Consider the following 23,620-nt stretch of genomic DNA (forward strand, 5'->3'; position numbering starts at 1 on the left):
GCGGCCCCCCCCCCCTCCGCCTCCCCTCCCCCCCCCCCCCCCCCCCCCCCCCCGCACGCTCTGACTTCGCACACTCATCAGCTGCCCCGCTGAGCTGATCACAACCCGGGGCCCTGCCAGCCCGTTCCCGCGGCAGACGAGGGCGAGGGCTCGGCGGCCCGACTCAGGGAAGCACACCCCCACCTCCCCCGCAAGGCGTGCGTCTGCTCCGTGCGGCCCCGCCCCGGGCAGAACGAGCTGCTACTCACTCGGGGAAGACAGCGCGGCAGAGTGGCCCCCATCTGTCACCCGCGGCAGGCACGGCGCTCTGGGGATGGTGCCCAGACCCGCTGCCAGCTCTCGAGGGCCAGGCTGTCTTCCCCTGCACCCCATCCTGTCTGGGAATCCAAGGCTCCGCATCACCGCGTGGGGCCTTCGCCTGACTGCACCCCCCAGGTCCACTTGCCGGGGAGTCGACCTGGGCCCGCGCAACTCCTGGGTGTCGCCGCGGTGTCAGAATTAACCACCGAGGGAGGAAGGGGGTATCTGGCTCCTCTGAGGCTCCCCCCCACCCCGCCCGCTCAAATACCCACTCGCAAGCAGAAAGAAAAAGGACCTTCCTAACTGGGCCTCCCAGGCTGTGCCGCCCCCTTCCAGGGCGGGCTCTGGACACAAACAGGACACCACGTTGGACACCCCGACCTTCACTGCTTGGGGCCCAGCCTGGCTGCCCTGAATCCACCCCTGGGATGCCAGACAGGCTGGCCCATCCCCCGCACTCCTTCACATCCTCACTCTGCACTCGGGAGTCCTGCCAGCAACCCCGGGAGGCCGCTGTCTGGCCTGCCGCACCATCGGCAGGCGCGGGGAGCGACCCTGGACCACCCCGAGGGCTCCACCATGCCAGGGAGGGCGCCCAAGGCCTCCCTCGGCCAGACCAGATTTGGGGGGTCCGATGCGACACCCACACAGTCCAAGGGCTCGGTCTGGGTGCTGGTGCCGGCTACACCCTCACCTCAGTCCCGCCTCCAGGCCTCTGCCCCCAGGGCGCTCTGTACCTGCTCTTCTCTCCCTACCTCACCACCATTTCCCCCAGCCCGGTCTCCACACTGCCCCGACCTTGAGAAATAAGCCCCAAGGCCAGCTGGAGGCAGAGCCGTTCCCTGAGACCCAGGCCAGCCCACCATCCTGCCTGCCATGCCCCCAAGGCTTTCCTAGCCTTGGCCTCCTGCCTCTCCTTACCTGGGCCTCCTCGCAAACCCCCAACAGCTCCAAGCTTCACGGATACGTTCCACCTGCCTCAGGACCTTTGCTTGTGCCATTTGCTCCCCAGCCAAGGACGTTCCTGTCCACGTCCTCCCACCCAAGTCCCTGTCCACTAAGCTTCTAGCGCGCCCTTGACCCCCAGGCCCCAACAGCCTCCACCTGGCCCACCCACCCCAACGCCTTCACTGAGATCAGTCCAGCCACACTCAGCTGCAGAATGGCTAATGGCCACACCTGGTCTCACCGTGACACACGCACCCAGCACTGACTCTGTGCTTCCTGGCCTCCGCCAACGAATCAGGCCACCAGTGAGCTCAACCAACACCAAATGCTGCCCTAGCTCAAAACCCCGTCAGGGCTGAGGTGCGGGCCCTGGACAAGCCTGAGGTCTAGGCCACTGCAGAGAAAACAAGCTTTCGGCCGAATCCCTTTCTGGGCAGTCCCAGGGCACCAAAAGCAATGGGGACACGGCCTGGTCCCTCGAAGGCGGACAAAACTCAACTCACACTAATTCTCCTTCCGAGGCCTGCCCCCCCTCAAAGGCTGCTTTCCTGTGGGAACCAGAAACCCATAAAAGCCTTCCTTTTCTTTCTCTACCACCAGCTCCTACCCATCCACACAGCCCAAGCCAACCTCACTTCCTCCAAGAAGCCCTCCTTAGCAACCCATAGAACCCAGGGAGGTGACACCTTACGGCCCAACTCTCACTTAGGAGAAACGGGAGCTCAGGTCAGTGTTCAGAGCCCTCCCCCTCAAACCCTCCAGGAGCAGCCACACTAAGAACATGACACCCCCAGCCCTGCCTCTGACGAGTACTCCGAGATCCGCCTCTCCACCGCTGCCCTCTCAGGTCTCGGGGACAACACCACCTCCCCGTGAAGCCCCCACCACGATACCCCTGTCTCAGCTGGGGGAGGGCAGGTGTCTCTGCATCTGATCCCCTCCGCCCAGCCCCAGAGAGATGCTCGGCGTGAACGTATGCCCTCGGGACCTCCTTCTTCACGAGCCGTGAGCTTCAGCCTCAGGGCCACAGGGACCTGGCCTGCAGGCTGGTGACCGCGGGCCTGGGGCAGATACGCTACAGCCCGGCCGGCCCAGAGGGGCGAGGCCCCCACACTGCGCACACCATTTCTGTTTGTGTCCCCTAATTCTACCCGGGCCAGGATGGCCTTCCCATCTGCCCCCCCCCCCCAGGGGGGTTTAGTGCCTGTCCGAGACCCCTCCCGGCCTCTGGGAAGATGCCCGTTCCCCTGGAAGGGCCGGCCTAGGCACACCAAGTCCAGGGAAACAGACACACTGGTGCCAGACGAGGGCCCGAATCCAGGAACAGCGCGCTGGGATGAGAAGGAGCTCGGAAGAGGCACCCCAGGCCTGCATCCCCAGAGCACTCGCAGGAAGCCCCGTGTGTGCGTAAGACAAAGTGCTCAGGGGATCACAGCCACAAGCTCAGGAAGGTGCACCTGGCCTGTTCCCGTCAGGTTGGTGGGGACACAGCGGGCTGCGGGACGGAGGGGGGGCTGCCCCGCGTCAACGCCCCAAGTGTCCTGGCCAGGACACCCACACCCACCATAAGCCCCAGGCACGGGTGGCGGTTTAACAGCCGGAAGCACGGGGTTCACCAGACACCTTCAAAACGCTGGACTTGTCCGGCCTCACGCCCCTGCCAAACGCTGGGACCTGTGAGTCACACAGGGCTCACCCAGCTCTGCCCTCCAGCAGCCGTGTGACCTTGACGCGTCCCTCTGGCTTCTCTGAGCTCTGTGCCGAGGTGTGTTCGGCCCCCGGCCCCTGGAGGTGCACCCCACCCCTGAGCCCCCAAGTGCCTCCTCGACCACAGCCTAGTCCCTCGACACCTTTGCCGGGCTGCAGCTGGCCTCCCCGGGGGCCCCCTTCCCAACCGGTAAGCGTCCCCGGAGGCCCCGCCCGGCCTGGGTGCTGGGACCGCAGCAGCTGCGTCGCGCGTCGCAGGCGCCTCGGAGTCAGGAACCCTGGGGGAGCCCGGGCAGAACATAACCCAGCCACGCGGGCTACAACACACAGATCCCACCCACCTCCCTCTATAAATAAACCTGTGTAGGAGAGACAGCACTTGCCCCAAAAGTTCCAGCACGGTTATATTTTCGAAAAGCAAAGTAAATCAATGAGGGCACGGGCTGCCCCTGCAGGCTCCCTCGCTCTGCGTCGGAGGCCCCCTTAAGGCAAAAACAGATCAGGCGCGGTCATTTGCGCCGGGGTCATCCACTTAGTGCTCCCAAAAGGTCGGGGGGCTTAAGGAAGGCCCCTTCCTGCATTCCACTCGCTGACGGGATCCGGGCTCGGCCCGGGCTCCACGGACGTCAGCTGGGATTCTGCCAGCGTCTGGAAAGCGAGAAGCTGCTGCACGGAGTGTGGGTTCCCAGAGCAAACCCAATTACCCCATTTCCCTTTGACTTTGTCCTCTGCAGCGTGAGAGGCTCCCCAGGATGGGGAGGGAAGCAGCCGGAGGCGGCGGAAGTGCCCCGTGGCTACAGGACGCCCCACTGTCCGGCCAGGGCCGGCCCTGCTGACCCAGGGAATCTCAAGTGCTCCGAGCAGCCGTGCTGAGGCCCCGCAGACCCTTGGAGAGAACCGAGCCCCCCCTGTCCAAGCGCGCCAGCTTATTCTGAGTGCCCCCCAGGGCTGACGCACGCCCCCAAGACGCGGCCCTGTATCTGCTGGAGGTCAGCGGCCGTCCCCGAGACCAAAGGCCATGACGTGCCCACCCCGCATGACAGATGCAGAATTTGCACAGAGGTAAAATGATCCCAGGATCTGAACCCCTGACCGCCCCCCCCCCCCACAGTTGGAGGAGACAGTGAGCTCCCCCGGCTGACAAACCCTCCCCCTCCAGGGTGGTCACGGGGAGCACACACACAAGGACACTAACCCAGCCCTGCCAGTCCCAGCCCCCACAGCCCTCTGGGCTGCAGCCCACCTGCGCACGGCTCCCCACCGCACCTTCCCTGCGCCCAATAACACAAACAACCTCGTCAGACGCCCTCAGGGACACAGCCTGCCTTGAAGACCCGGGACACCCAGCACCCCCGGGGTCAGCCTCCAGAGAACGCCGCAGCCAGGCACGGGGGCTGTCAGAAGAGACAAAGTGCAGGCCTCGCAGACTCTTTCCCTAGCTGGTCTCTGCACGAGCTTGGAGAAGCCGGTCCCGTCCCAAACCAGGGCCTCAGGGCACAACCCGCCACCACACCCACCACTCCCGGCAAAGTGAGGTGACCCGGCCATCTCCAGGTCAGAGTCCCGGAGAGAAGGCCAGGCCGGCTGCTGTGCGGGAAGACAAGCCTGATGTCTGGGGGGGGGGGGGGGGTGCCCCCCAAAGGCCATCACGGGTGCAGGACATAGGCAGGCTCTGAAGCCTGCCGCCATGCCTGAGGCCGGCCCTGGGCCTTGGGACGATGATGACCTTCTTGACAACCAGAAGGTAAACTGGACTCAGCCGATGTTTAGATTTCGGAAAAGAGGAGCATGGGTTTTATTACTTTTCTTCCGTACAGATTCTTCTTTCACGTTTAATATTTACACAGTTAAACACACAAGGTAGAAAAAATATACACACACATTGCTCATTTTCACCTCGGTCTCCATTCTGACAGGGAAAGTTTACAGGCTGGTCCCCACCTCCGTCAGCCTCCTGGCCTCGGCCCTGTCCCCCACTCCACGGACCCTGTCTGCCCAGTGTCTCCCTGTGGAAGGGCAGGAAAGCAGGGAGCCCACAGCCCGGCCACCTGGAAACCACTTCCCACCAGTAAGAGCCAACGTTCAGGATGGACAGGACCCCACTGAGACAGTCCCCAAAGGTCACCTGCTGGGGGGCCACCAGACCAGCTATCTGCATCCCAGAAGGGCCGACCCAACGCCAGTCTAGAACCTTCTCTGCCACTCTGGCCAAGAACAGAAAAGGGGCCCCTTCCCAGGGAAAGCACTAGAAGAAGGGACTCCACAGTGCAGAGCCAGCTGCGTCCCTGCCCCCCACCCCCAGCTGCGCATGACTTAAATCAGCCCCAGCACCGAGTTCAGCCTGGAGAGGCGAGTTCACAACCAACGTCACGGCATCTCTCCCTGGAAAAGGGCCGGCCGCCGCGCACCGCCTCCGGCCCCACCGGTCGATCTCCCGCGACGCTCGCTCGGAGGCGCAAAGCACAGGCTGGAAACTTTGCTCCCCTTACTCTACTTCCTTCCGGCCTCCCCCTCCCCTTCCCCGACAAGGGTCCCGCCTCTGATGGACATTCTGTCGGCCCCGGGGGCGGCCTTCCCCTCCTGGCCGCCACCCACGGGAGCCCTGGGAGTTCCGACTTCCCGCCCCGCCGACCCCTCTCCTCTCCAAGTCCGTGATGGCCTCGCCGCTTCTCTCCCACCCTCTCCCATCCCGGACGGACTCTGGACCCGGGACACTCCATTCGGGCACGCGGGGACGCCCCTGGTGCCCCCACTCCCGTGCCCTACGCTGCCCGTGCGCCCAGCCCGCTCCGGCCTCGCAGGGGCCACACAGAGGAGGTCCCGCGCTCCGGACCCCACGCCTTGCAGCCCGGCTGCCCTGGAAGGATATGGGTTACAAACCAGCCGGAGACACCAGCTGCGCGGCCGCGTGGTCTGCCCGAGGCAGAAGAAGACGGTGGCCGCCAGCGCCGGGTACGGGACGGGCTGCTCCTCGTCGGCGCCCAGCTCCGCGCCGCGCTCGGCCGCCGGGCTCTCGGGGGGCGACGCGCCGGCCCCGCACCCCGGCTCCGCCTCCCGCCCCGGCGCCCCGGGGCTCGCCGGGGACGCCCCTGTCGCCACCGCCGAGCCCGCGGCCGGAGCGCCCAGGGGCACTCGGACCTCGTCGGCCGCCTGCGCGCCCTCGGTCATGGTGGCAACGGGCAGCACCTGCGGGGTGACAGGCGGTGACCGCGACCCGGGAACGACACTCCTCGCCCGCCTGGGGAACGGCGGGGCTGCGGGAACAGCCGCGGTCGCCGGCATGTCTTTGTCTTCCCTTATTAGAGACAAATGCGCCCCCCGCCCCCGCCCGCCCCTCCCTCCGGCGAGGGCTGGGCCGCCCCTCCCCCATCGCCGGGGCGGGGGGGCCCCAAGGGCGCCCTCGCCGGCTCCGCTAAGTTGAAGAGGGTCCCGCCGCGCAGTGGGGCGCGCGTCCCCCGCCGTGTCTCACCTCGCTCCGGCGGCCGGCGGCGTCCCCGCGGGCATCGCCCGGGCGGCGCGGTCACCGCGGACCCGGCACGGCGCTCGGCCCCGGCTGGAGCGCGCCGCCCCCGGCCCGCGCCCCCGGCCCCGGCCCGCCGGCTTCGGCTCCCGCTCCGGCTGGCCCGGCGGCGACGGCGGCGACCCCGGGGCGGAAGGGGACCGCTGGGCTGACGAGCCGGGGACGCGGGGCGCGGGGCCGGGGGGCGCGGGGCGGGGGCGCGGGGCGGCGAGCAAGCCCGGAGCGTGTCCGCGCGCGGCGCAGGAAACTTCGGAGTGAGCGGCGGAGGGCGGGGGCGGGGCCGGCGCGGGGGCGGGGCCGCAGGGGCGCCGAGAGGGAGGGGCCGCCCCCGCCCCCGCCCCGAGGCACGCGCGCGACCGACCCTCCCCCATCGCGGGGGGCACCCGCCCGTTCCCAGGGGCAGGGAGGGCGGGGCTGGACCCCCTCCGCGCCCCCCACCCCCTCTCCGGGCGCGCGGTGCGCCAGGGGGCGCGCGCGGAGAGGCTCGGCGGGGGGCGGGGAGCGGCGCCAACGTGCTCCCCGCCCCCCGCTGCGGGGGCGGCCCGAGCCGCGGAGGCGGGCTCTCCCCTCCCCCTCCCCCTCCCCGCCGCCGCGCACCGCCCCCTACACCCGGGCGAGGCGGGCCGGGGTCGCCGAGGGGGCGGGGCCGGGCGGGCGTGGGCGGCCGCGGCCGTGACTGCTAGGCTGCGTGCCCCTCCCCCTCCGCGTGTGTGTTTTGGGTGTGACCGTGCCCGTGTGATGTGCCGCTGTGTCCGTGGGTGGGATTCTGGGTGCGCCCGCAGCCGCATCTCCCCCAGCACCCGCGCGCGCGCGCGCGCGCGCGTGCGCGCGCATACATGTGGCAGTTTCTGCGAACTTGTCCCGTGCCCACCCCTCCTGGGTGGGGACACGTGAGACCCTGCGGCCGGGCCGGGCCCTCCTGCAGCCCCCAGTCTCTCACACTGGGCACACGCAGAACAGGTCACTGAAGCTCCTGTGTTCCAGGGGTCCTTCCATAGAGGAGTCCTCGTGGGACCGTCGCTACCTCAGCGCCTGGACCAGACCAGGAAGGCAGGCCCCCACCAGGCACACAGGGAGACCTGCCCTCCGGGTGTCAGCGGAGGGGGTGGGGGCCGGGCCGGCTCCTGACTCCTCCCCACCCCAGTGCCCCGCCTGGAGTCAGAACCAGGACCACCGGTCACCACGGGTCACCATGGGACTACTGCTCTGGGAGCACCTTCCCCACCCCCCCAGCCAGCCTCCTCGGAGGGGCGGCTCCCTCGCTCCTGCCAAGCCCTCCCGCCCCCCCACCCCCACCCCCCACCCCAGTTAGCGTGCAGAGCCCCACCACCTCCGGACAAAGAGCGGGCAGCTGGCCGGTCCTCACATGCTGCTCCAGGAGCCTTAGGCCTCACCGGCTGCTGGGGTGGCAGGGAGTGAAGGCCACCTGGGGACTCCCAGACCTGGCACGGCTGCCGCCCTGGGCTTCTCCACCTGCAGGGGGGGAAGGTGCTGTGCGAGGTCTCGGGGAGGCCCTGGGGGCAGCTGCGCCCTGGGAAAGGCACAGCACTCTGTGGGGTGGACGAAGGTACCGGAAGGCGTGCCCACAGTAGCTGCCGGGCAGGCCCCAGGCGGTGCCCTCTGCGCAGGCTGCTCACCGCTGAGCGGCACCCCCTCTTGTATATATGAACTTTTCAGGAAAAGGAAAAGATTTACTCTATTTTAATGCGGCTACTTAGCGGCCGAGGGCCACAACCAGTAATTAAAGTCCTCAGACAGCAATTAGGGCTCTGGCCGCGAGGAAGAAGGCTCTGGAAGAGCCCAGGGGCCTAGACCTCAGCCCTGCAGGGAAGCTTGCAAGGATGGGACAGACACAGAAGCCGAAGCAGGTCCTTGGGCAAGGGTCCCTGGATCCCCTGTTCTCCACACTCCTTACAATTGAGGGGGAAGCTCCAGATGGGTTTCAGCTGGAGGCTCTTCGTGGTTTGCTGGACAAAAATTAGCGAGAGGTCAAATGGGTACCGGGCCCTGGGAGGAACTGGGGACCCAGCGACAGGGACCAGTCCAGGCGCTGTTCTTGTTCCCCGAAGCTTCATTCCAGCAAGGAGGCAGCCAGTAACACATCCTTGGATGCAGGATGAAAACATTTACAAACTGTGTTAAGTGCCATGGAGAGCTGAGAAAGATGGGGAGCAGGAGACATATTGAGAACAAGAAAGCAGCCAGAAGAGGAACAGAGGGTTATTCCCAGCAGGGCGAGCAGCCTGTGCAAAGGCCCTGTGGCACACAGGAGATGGCTGAGGAGTAGAAAAAACCAGAGAGAGCCTGGGGTACCTATGTGCTGGGCCAGCCTTGAGGTGGGGTGCTGGGGAAGGGGAGGGCAGGGCACAGTTTCCACGGGTCCCTTGGCACAGGGAGAAAGCTGCATGTCATTCTGAACGAGACAGACTGTCACCCTTTTCTGTCACGCTCTGTCCTCTGGATGTCTGCAGAAAGGGCAGAGCCATGGATTTTTTAAAATAGACATTATTTTTTAAAGACAACATCTGTAACCTGACAAGGCCCATAGCCTTCAGAAACCCCGTGGCCCGTTTACAGACGGGCGGGGCCGTGCCGTCCCTCGAAGGGGCATTTTCTACCTCCTACTATCTTCCACTCCGTCTGACCGAGCTGAGGGCCCGCCAGAACCGGCCTCCCAAGGCTCTGCCTCCCCCGGGCTGGTGCTCACCGACTCCCGCGTTCCCGGCGTCCAGCGGGACTGCCCCCAGGAAGCCACGGGCTTGCACCGGGCCTCCATGACGCTCAAGGTAGCACAGCTGAGGCCGGCCGTCATCGGCGAGAGGGGGTCTGCCCCACGAGGGGGTAGCCTCGCCCGGGAGGGAAAATGACGCTGAAAACGCCGAGACGGTAATACGTTCACGTTGCCGGAAAGGAATGTTCAGGAGACACGAGGCATAGGACGAGTTGGAAATTGGCATTAAAATTGTTTAATTAAACTGTACAGAGTGTTCAGATGTATTGTCTTTTAAACCCTCCAGGCCTCTGGAAAATTTGGTTCTGCTTTTTGCTATTTACTCTGTTTTTTTAAGGGCAAAGCTTTTCCTGGACAAAGATCTGGCGTGTGCGTGGGGTGTGGGGGAAATGGCCCCTTAGCTCAGTGGGAGGAAAGTAGAAACAGGCTCCGCCCCCCTGGGAGAAGGCCTCAGCCCCTTGAGGTGTGTGGCTGTGGAACATTCCGCCTGCCTTGGGGGGCCCTCCGCTTTGACAGTCCGGGCTGCGGGGCAGGGGGCAGCGTGGCCACCTCTGTCAGGACCCCGGGGGCAGCCTCCGGAGCTCAGGGGCCTGTCCGAAGCTGCCTCTGCAGTGCTCACCTTGCCGTCTGCTGGCCCTGTTTGCTTTCTGGGCCAGACCGTGGCTTCCCGTGGGGTTGGCCCGTGCCTGTCCCAGGTGGGTGGACAGGAAGGGCTTAGCCCACGCGAGATTGGTAAGAGCCATGGCCAGAAGCCAAGGCTTGGGGAGGTGACACCTGGGTCACCCGGCAGGTGAGTGTGCCGGGCCGGGGTCCTCGCAGCGCGGCCGCTTGGTGGCTGTCGGGCACGAGTGGAGGTGAGCCCCACTGAGCCCTCTGGGGTGCTGAAGGGAGCTCAGGCCTCCAAGCAGGGGCCTGGGCCGGCAGGCGGCCGACCCACCTTGACCTCCCCCAGCCCCTTCGAGCCCGACGCCGAAAGCCAGGCCCACAGGTGCTCCCCTTACTGTGCGTGCGGCTGGGCCAGGCTCCACAGAGGGTGGCCTTCGGGACGGGCAGCCCGGGCCCCTGCCCAGCCAGGCGGCCTCCAGTGACAGGTGCTTCCCATGTTAAAATACAGGTCGTCGGGGTGCCTGGCGGGGGCTTGGTCCGCTAAGCGACCGACTCTTCATTTCGGCTCTGGTCACGATCCCAGGGTCACTCAGCGTGGAGCCTGCTTGGATTCTCTCTCTGGCTCTCTCTGCCCCTTCCCCGCTCATGCGCTCTCCTCCCTAAGAAAAAAACAAAAGAACAAGTTGCCCAGTTAACTTGGAACGGCAAACAATGAATACTTTTTAGTACAAATATATCCCATGTAACGTATGGGACATACTTGTACTAGAAACAGTGTTTATGTCTGAAATTCAAATGTAACTGGGTGTTCTGTATTTTCTCTGGTGACCTTCCTGCCGGCAGCAGGAGGTGAGGTGTGACAGAGCTGGGAGGCAGACCGGGAGGACTGAGTCAGGCGCCTTCCGTGGGGCCCCAGCGTGCTCACCCCAGGAGTCCGTGCACTCTGAAATAGGCACCGGGGAAGGGGGTGCTGTGCTGGGGCGGGCGGGGGGCACCTGACTGGCACCAGCGAGCTGGCCCTCGCCTACCTGCTCACACGCTACAGGCTCAGACGGTTCGGTTCCAGCCCCAGGCCTGCCAGCTCAGGTCACCTGGGGTCGCTGTGGAGGGGGGCTGGAGGCCGTGAGGTGTGGCTTCGGCCCCCCAGTCTCCACAAGCAGGTCACTCCGAAGTGTGGAACCTTCCAGACCTTCATTCTGCAGGTGCACAGCTGCAGAGGGGGCTTAGAGCCCGAGCAGGTGGGCCGGCTGCGAGGTGCCTGGCGCACAGCGTGCACGGAGGGGCGGGCGCCCACTGGAGGCCGAAGGTGCCCGCGCTCGATTTGGGGCACCCACCCGCCAAGGTGTGCGTGTGCACCACGGGGCCGGGGGCCCGGGGACTGGCTGGCAGTTGGCGGGGGCGGGGGGGGGGTGGTCCAGGGCCTCTCAGCATTTCGGATGTGGCCTCGAGTCTCAACTGGGAGCGGTAAGGTTTCCATATTAGATGATGGAGTCTTAAATGGAGCTGAGCACAGAATCTGTCCGTTTTGTTACAGGTGGGTTGAAAGGTGGTGGAGGGTCTACACACCCTCACCATCACCGCGTGTGGGGCTTACCCTTTCCCGTCCCTCTCCTCCTCCTGTCGCTGTTGTTCGAATACACGGAGCTCTAGGAGGGTGGAGAGAAGGTGGGGGGCACGGCTGCTCCAGGCCCGAGTCTCACTCCCGTCTGCGGGAGCCCTGCCCTGCCCAGGACGTGCTGTGGGCACAACCCACCGAGGGGTTTGGAACGTCTCCCGAGCCCCAAGGTCCCTGGGCCTGATAGAGGGGACGGAGACCATGCACACGATGCAGCATCCCTCAGCCGCGAACAGGAGTGTGGCTCTGGCCGGCGACCTCGTGGGTGGACGTGGGAGAAGCATCTGCCTTGCAGTTCTGTCTACACCAAGCGGCCGGAACAGGCGCAGCCGCAGCGAGGTCGCCACGGGCTGGAGGGAGGGGGACGGGGACGAGCGTCCTTGCGGTGATGGAAATGTTCTAGAATTGTTCTAGAATCGGACATCCTTGTGAATGTGCTGGGAACCGCCCGCACGCTCTACACTCCAGGGGTGCGGCGCGGGGGGGAGTAAGTCGGATCTCCGGAAGCCGCGGGGCTAGAGGGAGGCCCACGGTGATGGGCTGTCCTCAGCGACCTGACGCCCTCGGGGGTGGCCTCCCGGCGCTTGCCCATCCCTTGGGATCATTGGCGGCCTAGGGCCTGGGGAGACGGCCCTGCGGCAGCATCTGACAGGGGTGGACTCGCGGGAAGGAGTCGGGGCGTCTCTTGGGTGGTTTGGGTGGGATCTCCTTGGAGGGCGCGTCCCAGCCTTGAATCCAGGGGTGCAGCCCCCTGGGTGTGCAGGGGAGCCAGGGGGAGTGCCCCCCAACAAGGTCGCACCCGAGGGGGAGGGGCCTTGGCCGACGTGGGGTGAGGAAATGGGAGGGGGGGAGGTCACTGGCCAGGGTGCTTCCCCAGAGGACTTTGATGGGGCCGTGGGAAAGCGGGACACCCGAGGCAGATGTCAGGCTTCTCTCCCACCCCCCGCCCCCATTTCCTCCTCCGGCCCCCCTGCGCGGCCGGCCCCCCTGCCTGCAAGGAGCCTGGGCCCGGCAGACTCACTCACAGGGTCCCCGCCAAAGTTCAGGCCTTGGAGTGAGACCCTCAGAGGTCAACACTGCCAGCCCCTCCTCCGCCTGGCAGGCAGTGACTCCCCTATGGACGCCCCTCGAGAACCCAGGAGAGGCGACTCATACCCGCTGGGGACTGAGAACCCTGAAATGTGGTCTGCATGCTGACCTCTTTCCCGGATTCACCCTCCCACCCCCGCGGGCCGAGCGCTTGGGGTTCATGGCCCAGCCAGCAGGAGCCCCTCAGACCAGCGTGACTCAGCCCCTCCGGGAGCTGCCACCAGCTGCCTGGGGACATGTGAAGGGTGAGCCCGCCTCGGGCAGGCCGGTGATGCACGAGCGCCCTGCGGCCGAGGTGGGCCGGCGGCTTCATTCAGCCGTCGGGTCGGAGGGTGGGGATGCCGGGCTGCAGGGACGGTGGGGACCCTGCCAGGAGGCCAGGCCGCCTCTGATTCCTGTCTCCTTTCATGCATTCACCCCAGGGCACATTTTTTTTTTTTAATCTGTACAGTTAAATGGAGATTTGAGCAGCCCTTCCTGACAGGGATAGGGAATCCCGCTCTAGCTGCAGCGACAGGGACTGAGACAGCAGGTGAGGAGCCCCCACACCAGGCCACCACGGGGGCCTGGCAGAGGCCGGGGCTCCGAAGGCATTCACATCACTTACGGTAAAGCGTTCCTGCTTTGTTTAATGTTCCGTTGATTCCCCTTAACACTGGCTTCCCCAGCACCCGCCCGCCGGGACGTGGCAGGCAGGGCTCGGTTCTAGATGGGGAGGGAGGCTGACGCACCACAGCCGCCAGCCCGCCCGGCCCCGGGGGACGCCTGCCTCCCCCCGAGAGAATTTCAGATGGCCCCAGACCCCGCCTGGGAGAGCTGAGCTCCAGCAGTCTGGCCCTGAGGGCCTCGAGGGAGATGAGGCGGGACACAGCCAACCTGTCCCTGAAGAAAACCGTGTCCTTGAAGCCAGACTGTGGGCAGGCCAGCAGCCAGAGGATTCCAGCTTCAAGTGGAGACTTCCAGAACCCTCCTGCTTCCTCGCCGGGACAGCACCAACTCCTGGCTAAGGCCTGGATTGTGTCCAGGCTCCTCTTCTTGCCACATGCCTGGGGACACCCTGGTGGGACTAGCCGGGGGGGGGGGGGGGGGGGCGGGGGCGGCATGGAGACAGCAGGTGGAGGTGTAGGCCCAGCCAGGAGAGGCCTCCGGCAGGTGCGGTGGGGAATAAGGGAGTGTTGGACTAGCGCCCCAGGGTTCCCGGTGCCCGCATGGACCCTGCATTCTCTGAGGCCACGGTGACATGGCACACACCACACCAGCCCCCACTGTGGCCCTCAAAAGCTAATGTCACCGCCATGTGGTAGAAAGGGGCAGCCTTGCTTCTCAAGCCTCAGAAAGCGCCAGGCAGCGCCAGCCTTCCATGGGAGCCCACGGGAGCCACAGCAAGGGCTGAGGTGCAGGACGCAGAGGTCCTGTGGCAAAGGCAGGCAGCCCAGAGACACAGCCCCAGAAAGTGCCCAACCTCCCGTCCCTGCCTGGGCACCTGCTTCTCAGCCAGTGGGAGTGATTGGTGCCCAGGGAGCAGGGAGGGGGCATTCCCACACCACCAGTCCCTGCTGTTGCCCCGTTGTCCCTCCAGACGTGAGCCTGTATCACCGAGCCACCTCTCAGATCTGTCAGCAGCTGTCTGGGCGCTTAGAATAACCAGGCAGAACCCCCCGTCCCCCACCCGGAACCTGCTCTCGGCCTGGTCTCCACCGGGACCTGCCCCCAGCCCCGGGGAGGACCCGCCTCGGCTCAGGGGCAGGGCCTGCTGCGGGGCACACACTGGGGTCTGCTGGGGCCAGGCTGGATTGGGCCTGCGGGGACCCCCACCCCCCGGGGGAAAGGAGGGCACGAGGCGGCAGAGTGGGCCGGGCCACACGCAGCGTCCAGCTGGAGTCAGGAACCAAGCGCTCCAGGGAGGAGGTCCGGGACGACCTCACGACGTAAAGAGGGGGTTCCCTGGCACCCAGAGCTGCCCCCAGGCTGGGGCTTGGGGGGTGGGGACAAGCATATGAGCACCTGAGCTGGAGCCAGAGGTAGCTGGGGCCAAGCCCAGGCTGAGGTTGGGGCTGGTGCCAGGAGCACAGCCCCTCGGAGGGGCCTCCCCTTCCGTCGGAGAGGCCCCGGGACAAGGCCGCCCCCCGTACCGGCAAGACCCTCGGGACAGGGCCCCTGGACAGTCCAGGAGGGCCAGTGTGGGGGGGGGGGGGGCACATCCTCTCGGACGCCAATTCTGGCTCCTGACCCCTCCCTTGGCCGGAGAGCAGCTGCAGGAGGCACGGGTTTCTGTTCAGCAGATGCCGACGCTTTAATTTTCCTGGATTTATGGCCTCTTCTGTGGCTTCATTACTGAGATAAGGACGGAGCCCATCACCGTCAGGCTCCGCTGGGGACGTGCGGCCGGCCCCGTGGACAGACACCGGTGCCGTTCGTTCCGTGCGGCACAGCAGGGCCGGGGCTGGCGGCCTCCCACCGGGGCCACGTGGCCCACCCGGGACCTGATCAAGGCGTCAGTCATCACCCTCGATGGTGAAGGACTGACGCTTCTCCCGGAAGACCAGGAACGAGACGAGGATGGTCACTTCCACTCGATCTCGTCCTGGAGGCTCCGCCAGGCCCGTCAGGCAACAAGAGAGAAAAGGCTGAAAGTTTAGGGGCGCCTGGGGGCGCTCCGTCGGTTGGGCGTCCGACGGCAGCTCAGGTCATGATCTCACGGTCCGTGAGTTCGAGCCCCGCGTCGGGCTCGGTGCTGACAGCTCGGAGCCTAGAGCTGCTTTGGATTCAGTGTCTCCCTCTCTCTCCGTCCCTCTCCCACTCGGGCTTGCTCTCTTTCTCTCTCTCAAAAATAAATAGATACATAAAAATGCTGAGAGTTTGGGAAGGAACAAGAAAAACTGTCTTTACACGCAGGCGTCATGATGGTATGGGGAATCTTGCGGACTCGACCGCACGCCAGCGAGCCCCGGTACGGATGTTAGTGGGGGCGGGGCAGCACACAGCGTGTGCCTCTTCTCTCCTAAGGACGCCGTCGTTGGATTTAGGCCCCACCTGGATAATGCAGGATGACCGCATCTCGAGATCACTCACTCACGTCTGGGACCCTGCTTCCAAATGGGGTCCCATCCACAGGTTGCAGGGGTCAGGACGTGGCCACGTTCCTGGGGGGGGCTACCACCTGGCCCATGTCCCGGTCCCAGGGTCCCGAGGCCCCTGCCCGACGGGCGGTCCATCGCCTGACCGGCCTCCTGTGCCCACTCATCCCTGCAGACCTGGCCGTCCGCCTCCCTCGCAGAGCCCGGTCTGTGGCCCCGGGAAGGTGTCCCCGGGGAAAGCCTTCCTCTCACCAGCCGTCTTCTTCATTGCAACTTCCCTGCGGCTTTATTGAGCGGCTGCCGCGGCCGCCTGGCCGGGGACCTCCTCGCGCTGCCGGGACTGGCACCTCCCTCTCTCTTACTTTCGCAGCGGCTGGAACACAGATTACGTTTCGGGTCCCGTCGGGTTGAAAATGCTTGTTCTGGGTCCCCGGAGCCCGCGTGGGCTGCTGATGTGTGGAGCCGTGGCTTCCCCATCCCCGTGGTCTTCGGGGGGCGTCGAGAGCCGGCTGAGGGCCCCGGACCAGGGCGGCGGGAACCCTCGGGGAGCACGCTGGAGGCCCCAGGGCAGCAGCAGTGAGGAGAAGAGGTTCACCTGAAAATCTCCACCAACAGCGCCTGGAGATGCCGGTGAAGAGAATAGGGGGAGAGAGGATCCGGGGGCGGGGGCGGGGGTGAGGGTCCAAACGTCACACACACGGGCCGGGAGACCGTCCGCGCTGGGAGCAGGGTCTCCCTGGCAGACGGTGAGACCGAGAGGCGAGTAGGTGCCACAGAGACCCTCTGCCCACCCCCACCCCCCAGCCTAGAACATTCGGATTCCTGCTCTCCAAGGACATTCGGAAGGAGAGCACATGGTTGGAAACAGGGCAGGCAGTAGCCGAGCCGTGGGTGAAGGGCGTGGAGGCTCAGAGTCGGAAACGTGGCAAATCCCCAACACATTCAAGCGCACGCCGCCTGGGGACGCCACGCGAAGAGGGGTCGTGGGGACAGGCAGAGAGAGTCCCCCGGTTTGAGGTCTGGCAGGAGAGAGATCGCAGAGCCGGCATCAGCTGGGAGAGGCCGCGACGGGCGCCCGGCAGACAGGAAGCCGCTCAGACGAGCCCAGGCCGGGAGGGGGCCCGCGTCAGAACAGGGCAAAACCCTTATTCAAAGAAGATACAAAAGAAGATCTAAGTAAACCAGGCGCTCTGATCCGCGTGGACGGGAAGCCTCCACGTGGCAGACGCGGAGATGCTGCCGAAACTGCTCTATAAATTCACGTCCGCCTCCATGGAGCCTAACGGATGTCCGGTGAGTCGGACCAGCTGAGCCCACAACGTCTCGGATGGATGAGGGCTGGGGGTAGCCAAGCCTGTTCCCGGAAAGGACACAGGGCGGTCCCCTCGCCCGGACGCCAGGATTTCCCGTCGCGCCGAAGTCGTCAGGGCACCTGCGCAGCCAAGCCCGAGAAGGAGGCTGGATGGGCCGCCAGCAGGAGGCCTCCAAGGGTGAGCGCTCGGGCCAGCAGGTGTCTGGCCGGAGCCGCCCGCGGCTGGCCCGTGTGCGCCGGGGTCACGTGTCCCAGAATTTGGTGGTGGAAGCGGCCGGCACAAGGAGCGGAGCCGTGCACGGACCGAGCGCTCCACGCTCAGCCCAGCAAGCATCACCCGTGCAGGGTGACAAACGGTTGGACGGAGGGCCGCGTGCCAGATTTAATGATCACACACCTGGGGGCACGGGGCTGGGTCCGGGTGGGCTCTGGGCACGGGCACGGGACGAGTGCGGGGGCGGGGGGGCGTCCCGGGAACGGCTGGCCGCGGGGGACCACGAGGAAGACTGCCGCGCGTTTTATTGCATTTGCAAACTGTGTGCTCCGCGTTGTCTCGGCAGCGTTGGGAAGCCGTCGCGGCGGGTCCCTAGACACAGACCTTTGTGAGTTGCCCGGTGACCCTCACACGTGGAGCGCAAAAGGCCGCTCGCGGAGCGTGCACGCAGTGCGCCCGTGTCCGTGCGCATGCGGCGTGCTGCGGGAGAGTTTCGTCTCCGAGGAAGGTCCGGGGCGAACTCGGATATTCTCCGCGTTGTTGGTCCCGCTTGAAATAGCTCATCATTTGAAACTGGCTTCAAACAGAGGTGTCCTCCCTCAGTGGGGCGCTCCCACCCCCCGCCTGGCGGGAATGCTTCCACCCACGCCTGGCCTTGGCAAGGTCGCGTGGGCTCACGTGATGCCACGTGCCGGAGTTCAGGATAGAAGCTTGCTCCGAGTAGAGAGAATCGTTCTCCGCGTGCCCGGCCGTCCAGCCTCCCTGGGAGCTCGGGGAGCCCCAGGGAGGGCACCGGCCCGGCTGCCTCCCACCCAGCCTCCAACAGGGGCTCTGAAGGCACCGTGGCCGGCTCAGCACCCCAGGGGTGAGGGCCCTCCCCCGCCCCCAGGCTCCTCTGATGTTGGGGAGGCAGAGTGCCAGCCCAGATACAGCACAGAATCGATCCAGTTGTAATTGGGACTTGGAAGACGTTTAATATTTAACTGGATTAAATATTTAAACAGGACAAGATGACAGGGAGCACGGCAGCCCCTGGAGACGGCAGCAGACGGGGTCTGCAGATGCGGGGCAGGCCCCACCCTCCCGGGGAGGGAGGGCCTCAGACACCCAGGCCCCCCTTCCAGTTATGGCGGCTGACAGGGGGTTTCCTGCTCTCCGCTGGATGTGCACCCAGGATGTCTCCAGCTGGCCCTTCTGAGCGCCAACTGTATGCCAAGCAGGGCTGGGGGATAGGACTGCCCTGCAGGCACCCTCAGGAGGTTATGAGTGGCTGCCTCCTTCAGGAAGTCTTCCTGGACTGAGCCAGCTCTGCATCACACACACTGTGACCCTCCTACACCCTTGTCACTCGTCAGGATGTACGTGAGGCTGAGTTTGGCTCCAGTGCACCGGATGCTCTGGGGACAGATGCATGGCTGTCCTTATGGGGCCAGTGCCCCGCATGCAGTCAGTGCTCAGCACCTGTCCCTGACCAAGGGGCTCCTTGCCTCAGCTGGGGCTCCCAGCAGACAGCACAGGTGACCTGGCTGGGGGACGAGAGGCTGCCGGGAAAGCCCTGTCCCCGACGCCTCCCTGCCCCCGGCTGTCTTCGGGCAGGGACAGAGTTGGGGCGCTGGGCTTGAAGCCCGTGACCCACTCGTGTCCGAGACGCTGCACAGGTTGGAGGGACACGGTGGGGCCAGACTTGGCTCCGACCGTGTTGTCCCTGCTGGGGAGGCTGGCTGGGGGCGGGTGCTCGAGGGACAGCCACAGGGAGCAGTGTGAGGACCCAGGTGTGGGCTTCCTGGGGGGGCCACCTTGAAGTCCGAAGGCCGGAGAGCCGTGGTGATGGCGTCCCAGGGCCGTGCTCCCTCTGGAGGATCCAGGGCAGGATTCTTCCTGCCTCCCCAGCCTCCGGCATGGCCCTTCCGTGGCTTGTGGCCTCAGCACCCGACCTGTACCTCCACGGTCACACGGCTGCCTCCCTGTGGGCATGTGTCTAAGTCCCCTCTTCTTAGAAGGACGCCAGCTGCTGGCTTAGAGCCCACCCAGATGACCTCATCTTAACTCAATCGTCTGCAAAGACCCTCGATCGTCTCCAGATAAGGTCCCATTTGCAGGCACTGGGGGTTAAGATGTGGACTTACGTTTTGGGGACACAATTTGCCCCACACCCTGGGGTCACCCCCACCAATGGCGGGCTAAGGGGTGGGCCCGGGGAGGTGGGGAGCAGGTGTCCCCAGCCCCTCCAGAGCCCGTGACGACCCCTCCATGCGGCTGGGCAGGTGGGGCTTGGCCTGTGGTCACCGGCTCTTGACCCCAAGTCCACGGAGTCGAGAGTGGGGAGCAGAGACCTCCTCGGGTGGTCAAAGACGTCGGCCTGGGGCCCCCCACCTGCCCCCGTCCCACCGGAAAGCACTAGCAAAGTGGGAGAGGCTGCTCTAGAATTCCCGGGTGGCACCAACCCCACCCCACCCCCAGCTCCCTGCAAGGGTGTCCTGAGTTGGGATCTGGGAGGGATAGGACAGCCAGGCTGGGGGGAGGGCATGTGTGTGTGTGTGGTCCCCTGACCGTTGTGGCTGGCAGGAGGTGGCTGTCCATTTGCAGGGCCCGGGGTCCCCCCCCCAGGACTCTCGGCAAAGTGTCTTGCCTCACCGGGACTGCATCAACTCCTCGGTTGGCAAGGCCCTGCAGCCCAGGACGCTGGGATCTTAGGGCCTCTTCTGTGGCTGGAGGGCTCTGGGCAGCGGGACGGCCGCCCCCTGCCAGGCGGGGGAAGCTGGGGCCCCGCGTCCCTCTCCCCCGACTGCCTGCCGGGCGGCGGGGCCCCCGGGGCCGGCTGGCGGTTTCCTCCCACACGCGGCACCGCACGTGGACCGGCCGAGCCGGGTCTGCAGAATGTCAACTCGGTGCAGGAGAAAGCACGGGGCGGCCGGGCCCCGGTGATGACTTGCAGACCCCAGGGGCCCAGACAGACAGAGCCCACACCCCAGCCCGGGACCACGGCGGTATTCCAGGCCGACCCCGGCTTCCTGAGTCAGTCCAGGTCTGGGGCTGGACCTGAGGGCACGGCCAGGCTGCAGGAGAAACCAGAGCGGGCAGGGAGGGGCCGACACAGAGCCTGAATCCTCATGGAGGGGGGGGTTGGATCCAGAGCAGGGACACCTCACCCATCTGAGCCTCGATCTCCTCATCTGCAAGACCAGCCCAGTCGCTGTTCATGCTGCAGAGGTGGTCGTGGGCCCATAAAACAGGAGCAAAGTGCTGGGGCCGGTGCTCCCGTCAGCTCTTCGGGCCTCCTGCTGGAGGGGTAGACACACAGACGGAGAAGGGCAGGCCAGGGGCAGGAGGAGGGGAGCAGGCGGAGAGGAGGCCTGGCTGTTGGGGGTCTTCCACAGCCTCCCCCCACCCCCGCCTTGGATGTGGGGAGGCTGCAAAGCCCGGGAAAGCCGTGACCCAGATTCCTGGACGCTGCCGGCCTCCGCACAGGAGACTGCTCACGGTCCCGCCGCCCTGGCTCCTCTGTGCCCTGAGGTCCGTGCATTTTACGGAGTGTCTGTCTTCTGCCCTGCAGGCCCCCAGCCCTGGTGTCTCGCCCGGGACTCCTTGGAGGCTTGGGGGGAGGTGCGGCAGGCAGGGGGAGGCCAGCGTCAGTTGGGTCACTCTGTCCCCCCAGGCTGGGCACTTGGGAGGAGGGAGGCCAGGACAAGCCTGCCCCACTGGTGGCCTGGCGGGCTGGGCCCCCTCCACTGCTGAGGCCTGCGCAGTGAGCACCATGGGCTGCAGGCTGGCCCAGCCTGGGGACAGGACTCCCAGCTGTCTCTCTCAGGGGGTTGACCCAGCGAGTCCCCCGTTCTGAGCACCCACACCGCACACCCCTTTCCCACCTGGCTTCAACCCCGGGAGGGACAGGGCACTTATGTCTTGGTGTTTTTCCCAAGCACGGGCTACAGTGGGGAGTGGGTCTCTGCACACAGCAGCCGTGCAGAGGCCAACGGAGCTGGGGAGGAGCAGAGGGGGAAACCGAGGCACAGGGAGGTCGAGGTCGGTGTCAGGCTGGTTTTCGGAAGCAGACTCCGACAAGAGGGTTCTCGGGAAGGCTTCCCAGGGAAGTCGGCCGGGTGGATGTGCTGGGTGGGCGAGCGGGGGCGCAGCAGGAAGTGAAGGAGGCTGGGCCAGGCCAGGCACTAAGGCCACGGAAGGGACCCAGGACCACTGCAGTGCCCCATTCACGGACAGTCCTCCGGTTGCTGGTCAAAGGCGGCTCCCATCATGTGCAGGGTGTGCATCCTCCTGCCCCGCCGTGGGGTCGGTGCTGGGAGGGGACGGGCCGGCTAGGTCCTCGCCCACCTCCTCCCCCAGGTGGGCTCTGGGTGTCGGCTTGTGGCGCACCTGGCCTGATCCCAAAATAAAATATTTGGCTTCCAGGGCTGAGAGCCTTGAAATGCAAATACTGCTTCCCTGTTTCCAAAAAGCAGTCACATCCGGGCCTCCCGGAGCCCCCGTGTCCTGAGACAGCCGGCGTCCGCGGCCCTTGAGGGGAGCCAGGCAGGGGAGGCTCCTTCCGCCTCTGGGACAATCCGGGAAGCAGGTGCACGACCACCCCCAGCCCCGCCGTTGTACGGGTGGGTGGTATCCTGATGTCCATCCCAGGACCCCAGGGTGCAGCCTGAACAGACCCTTGATTGCTGTGTGCAGGGCATCAGGAAAGGTCAGCCTCCTGCCCTGAAGTCTGAGGACACTCGGGGGCATGCGTCCCCGACACGGTGGGGTCAGGGGGTCTCAGGGCAGAGGAGCAGCCAGGCCCTCCTCCCCCGCCACCGTCCTACAGAAGGGCCAGTGAGGTCCCCGGAGGAGAGGGCGGCCAGGTGGGCCTTGCTCAGGGGACGCAGGCCTGCATCGGGCCGGGACGCTGGGCCGCCCCCTCCACCCGCCTTGGGACAGAGGGGAAACGGACGTCTGTGGCCAGTCTGCTTCCAAAAGGGACCTCAGGAAAGAGCCCCCAGCCCCCAGGCAGGAGGGGGGCCGCAGGGAAGGCAGGCCTAGGCCCCGGGGTGGAGGGCGCCGGAGGGGGCCGGGCCTGGGCTGGGGGGACAACAGCAGGGGTGAAACGTGGCAAAGGCAGCCCCCCCCGTGGCCGGGGCGAGCTCCGTCCGGGTGGGGAGGGGGCTCCTCTGTGTCCCGGCTCAGCACCCGCGCTGGCCTCAGCGGCCTCCGTCTCCAGGTTCCACACTGGAGCGGCCCTGCCCCGGCTCTGACGAGACATCTAACTGGGAGCATCACACCCGACCGGGTGAGCCTCAGATCACACGTCCCACGTCGGGGGCACACCGCCCGCTGGCCTAAAATCACATTTCCGCTTCCCAAAAAAGCTGTCTCAGCCTCCGATCGGGAGCTCGTGACCTTGGCACGGCGCAGCCACCCCGCGCGGTGTCCTGGTCTCAGGATGGCCCAGAGGCTGGAGCGCCAGAGAGCACTTGAGGCTAAGGCGGGCCAGCGAGCCCCTGGCGGGGTGGGGCCCCGTTTCCCCTCCTCTTTCTGGGGTCTGGCATCGTCTGCCATCTGACAGCCCCCCCCCAGCCCAGGAGCCCTCCCCACCGGAGCTCGCAGCCCCCGGCCCAGCCCAGGGGTGCTGGTGGGGCAGGGGAGAGCTGCCTCGCTCATCTGAGACACGGGGTGTCCTCTCCTCCCTGTCCCTCCCACAGATGGACGGGCTGGAGGTGCTGAACGGAGGCAGGACCGGCCTGCGTGGGCGCGGGGGCTCGGGCTCGGGCCCTGGCCGTGGGGTTGCCAGGCAACCACCAGTGCTCACGGCTGCATCCGGGCTCCTCCTCCTCCTCTGTGAGGAGCCCCAGGTTCGAATATTCGCACTGTGCTGCTTGCTAAGGCGCTGTGGCTCTGGAAGGGAGCAGGAGACAGTGTCCTTGGGGCACGTCAGGAGCGCCCCGCCCGGGTGGCCCAGTCCCTGGAGGGAGAGAATGCTTGCTCAGTGTCCCCAGCACCTGGCCAGGTGAACCCAGCGGCCCAGCCTGGCTCACTCGGGACCCTGTGGGGGGGCCGGGTTTTCCAGCACCTTCTGTGGTTCTCTTTCCTCCCCGACCCCGGGCCTCCTGCCAATCCAGAGCGGTGGCAGCCAGGGAGTGACAGGGGCTCACTGGCTGTGACCTGATCCTTACATGGGGACCACTGAGGGACCAGCCCCCACCCCCACCACGCAGGCACCGTCGAGCCTCGGCCTCCCCAGGCTCTGGGGGGCCTGTGCCGGTTGCACACCTGGGCCCCCCTCCACCTCCTCATGCAGACCCCCACTGGGGCCACCTCCGCTAAGGACCAAGTCAGGCGGATGGGGTCCTTGCATACAGCAAGGGGCAGGGCGACTGCACAAGCCCCAGCCCCCCTCCTTTCAAGAGCTTTGAGGAGAGGCACCCGGAGGGAAGCCCAGAGGCTGAAGACGTCTTCCTGGGACAAGCTTGTCTCAGGGGAGCAGGGACAGGATGACCCCCTAGGCCCGAGTCCTCTAGG

The sequence above is a fragment of the Panthera leo genome, chromosome E3 (assembly GCF_018350215.1).
Source record: "Panthera leo isolate Ple1 chromosome E3, P.leo_Ple1_pat1.1, whole genome shotgun sequence".
Taxonomy (NCBI): Eukaryota; Metazoa; Chordata; class Mammalia; order Carnivora; family Felidae; genus Panthera; species Panthera leo.